This window comes from Otolemur garnettii, unplaced genomic scaffold, assembly GCF_000181295.1.
Source record: "Otolemur garnettii isolate 467f Iridium unplaced genomic scaffold, OtoGar3 scaffold00134, whole genome shotgun sequence".
Classification (NCBI taxonomy): domain Eukaryota; kingdom Metazoa; phylum Chordata; class Mammalia; order Primates; family Galagidae; genus Otolemur; species Otolemur garnettii.
The window spans coordinates 1,173,381-1,177,469 of NW_003852529.1; positions in this window are offsets into that span (position 1 = coordinate 1,173,381).

Genomic DNA, 4,089 nt, shown 5'->3' on the forward strand with positions numbered 1-4,089 from the left:
GTCATTGTTGTTTGGCGGGTCCGGGCTGGGGATTCGAACCCGCCACCTTAGGTGTACGTGGCTGGCGCCTTAACCGGCTGAGCTATAGGCGCCGAGCCCATTATGTGATTTTTAACTGACTAAGAAAATGAAAAGTAAATAAAATAGCAGAGCCGGGTCACATGAAGAGGAAATATGAAAGTATAGAATCTCTTGGGGGTACACAGCCTCGTTCTGCCTGTTTTGGGGGTACAAGGGGATACCCTTAAGAATGGCACACAGGAGCTGGGCAGGCCCTACCAAGAAGGGACTTTCTCTCGAGGGAACCGGAAGGTCTCTGTCTGGCCCATCTCAGCTGCAGGCTCCAAAGGGCTTTCCCTAGTGAGTGCTCTGGCCTTGGACAGGGTGACAAAGGGCCACCCTCTGGGGCTGCTGTATGGCCTTTATCTCCTCTGTGTGTCTGCCTGGAGCTCCTAAACAGCCTGTAGCCCCCTCCCGCTCAGGTTTAGCCTCGTCTGACCAGACAATGAGCAGATTTGAAATGCCCGCTGATAGACGCCCGCTATGCCACTGCATCTACAGACGTCACTCGAGAACTGAGTCTTCTTTTGTTCACTTGTTTCATAAAAATGGGCACATTTCCCCTTCCTCCCCCTGGCTCCCTAGCCCTGCCACACAGTGACCCAGGCAGATCTGAGAGGGACCCGGAGGTGAGAGGAGCCCCTGGCCGTGGTCTCACCTGTGAGGCACAGAAGACACAATTCTTCCCGGTTCCTGCTGTTCTTACGGCACCACATAAACTTGATTTAGCAAACCTTTATTCCTATTGTGTAGTTTGTAGGTCAGAAGCGTCCCCAAACTTGGATGGTCTGACAGACGGACAGGTGGACCCACAGGTGTCATGGGGGCGGAGGCTGCAGGGGCCTAACAGAGAGTGCGAAGGTGGAGAGAGAGCAGAGAGGGAGGCTGGGGCAGGGAGGGCTTTGTTTGGTTTGGGTTGTCATTTGACAAAAGACAGCAGAAGGCCCAAGTAGCCTTCGCTCCTGCAGGGTTTAAGAGCTGGTTATTATTTTTGAAACACAGGCAAGGAGCAGAACACGGGAAGGAAAGCGACAGGTTTCCACTGTACCCACGAGGCACCCGGAGAACGCGCTGGGCGAGACTGGTCAGACCAGTCTGGGGTGTCTCTAGGACCAGACCCAACCGCGGGTCCTTTCCTGGATGCCTCCAGGTGGCCAAAAGACCGAGACACGAACCAGCCACACGTGACTGATTTGTTGTTAAGAGTCCCGGGGGAAGACAGGTTCCCTGGGAACCCAGCATGAGCAAGCCCAACCTGTCACACGGTTACACTCACGTGCTCTCTCCACACCGCGCTACATAATGACATTTACTGGAACGCTTGCTGTCTGCCAAGGGCCCTCCTGAGAGTTTTCCAAGTAGTAACTGATTTAATCCACTCAATGACTATATGAGATGGGCGCTGGCATTATCAACACTTCACAGATGGGGAAACCGAGGCAGAGATGCATTAAGACGTTTGCCCAAGGTTTCCGGGAAAAGTAGAGCTGCTGTGATAAACGTGGCAATCAACGAGAAAGTTACCCTCTGTGACAAATCCCCACCTGACAGTAAGAACAAAGCATCCACCCTGCTCAGCCTCGCTGTGCCCAGGCCCCGTGCAAGCACGCAGCCTTTCCTCACTGGCTGGCCGTCAGTGTCTGTGTGCTTTAAGTAAGGGGAGGAACTGAAACCCCTGATATAAAGGAAGGGATGGAGGTTGAGAGCCGATGGGCCTCGAACTGAATCTTGGCTCCCACATCTGTGGCCCCGTTGCTGGGACACAAAAATGGCACAGCCAGGGGCACCCGCAGGTGCTCACTAAATCCACCCTCCGCATGCCCACAGCTACTCAGCTGCTGCAGTTTGGACAGGGCTTGCTTGTTTCCTCCAAATCACAAGTCAAAACTTGATCCCCAGTGTTGGAGGTGGGGCCTGGCCTGGTGGGAGGCGTCCAGTCCTGGGGACAGATCCTGCCTATGAATGGCTGGGTGCCCTCCTCACGTGATAAATGAGGTCTCCCTCTGTCAGTGTCTGAGAAAGCCGCTTGTTAAACACAGCCAGGCACCTCCCCACATCCCACCTGCTTCCTCTCCTGCCACGAGATCTCTGCACATGTGGCTCCTCTTCACCCTTCACTGTGCGTGGACACAGCCTGAGGCCCTCACCAGAAGCAGAGGCTGGCCCCATGCTTCTGGTACAGCCTGCAGAACCAGGAGCCCACTACACCTTTTCTCTTTATAATCCCCCAGCCTCAGGTGAGTACTCCTTTATATTAATAGCAACACCACATGGACTAACATAGCAGCCCAAAGGCAGGTGGGACTTCATGGCTCTAGAATCTCTCCAACACGGTTAGGGTCACTTCTCAGAGCACAGGACCCCCCTGGAATCTTGAGCAGGCAAGCCAGCCCCTCCAGGCGCAAGCTCAGCCCTTTCGTCTTTGTGATGAGGCAGGAGATGGTTTCTGTCTGCAGTCTCATGTAATCAATCACTCCCCCACTGCAGCGAGTGGGCGGCGTGGTGCCTCCACTTGCAGGATGTGGAGACTGAGCAGTGCGTCCAAGGGGCTGGGCTAGTGAGGAGCAGACCTGGGGCTGCAGGCTTTGTGCTCAGGGATGTGTCCCATGGGGCCCTTCCAGGCTGCAGAGGGACTGATGAGCACTCAGATGGGACTGCACTTGGCTTAATGCCCTGCTCTTACCTCTCCAAGTTCTTCACACAAGGTATCCTGCGTTCTCATTTTGCACTGGCCCAGCAAGTGACGTGGGAACTCGGGGAAGCAACTGAGAGATGGGTGCCTGGGGCCAGGGTCCTAGTTCTGACTCTCTGTGCCACCTTAGCTGGCTGTCTACTTCTTACCTCAATCCCCCCAACCCCCGTAAGGTGAAGGGCCAGGGCCTGGTCAGTATGTCCTCTCGTGTGTTTCACGGAACACTTGACCTTACAGGCACTGAGGCAAAGTCCCTCCCCTACAAAGTGAGTTTGTGAATGGGTACAAATTCTTCTCTTGGAAAGATCAAGGGCAGTTTTCATATTCAGGGATCTGTGTAGACATGCAACAAAAAGCCTTTTTTTTAAAAAAAAGGCAAAAAATGGTGTCAGTGTTTCCCAAACACGTTATATCACACAAGCCTTGAGAGCAGTGGAGTGGCTGGAAGTGTGTTTATCATCCCCTGGAGTGGTCCTGTCCTGCAGGAACATTCAGAGACAGATGGCACAGGCTTGGATGGATGACGGAAGAACTGGGAGCCCTGGAGAAGGTTCTTGGAGAGGGAAGTGGCCTAAAGAATCGTCCTCAGCCCCACTTTCTAGCACCTCCTCTGAGTGGCCAAGATGGAGAGGGGCTGGCACCCTGGGCATCCGTCCTGTCCTCTTCAAGGTGTCAGTAGACCCCTCCAGCATGGTTAGGTTCTCTTCTCTGAGCACAGGACCCCTCTGGAATCTTGATGCTGCCCCGTGTTGGGTGGCACTGAAGTGGAAGCAGCGTGACCCTCCCAAGCAGGCTGGGCCTCGGACAGTTGATGTTTCATGGGACACAAATTCCTACATGATTCAGCTGCCTTTGAGCTGTCCCCACCACCTTCCTGAGCCCGTGTGTGTTCCTGCGTGACATTCTGAATTTGACCCTGAACTTTCTAGTCAAATTTAAAAAGGTTTGCAAGTCCCAGGGAGCACTGTCAAGCATCTTTCCAGGACTGGGAAACCATCTGCCTATCTCCTTTGGAGAAATACCTGTGCAGGTGCTCTGCCAGGTTAAAATTAGGTGGTGTTTTTACTATGGAGTTTTCTCAGTGGGCACCCCTGTTACTGGGCTCCTTGACCCTGTGGTGCTTTGGGGTGTTCATGGCAGGGGAGGGAGAGGAGTCAGGGGCCAGGGAAAGGACACACAAGCAGGGCGATGGAGGTGGCCTTGGCCCCAGTCTTGCCTGGTCACTCTCTTCATGTCAGCAGAAGGAGGCTGTCCTCACCCCTCTGGCTCCTTTGGGGAAGTCTGGAGTACAACAGTTCACAGAGGTGATGGGGATTGGGGAGTCTGGGGCACTACAG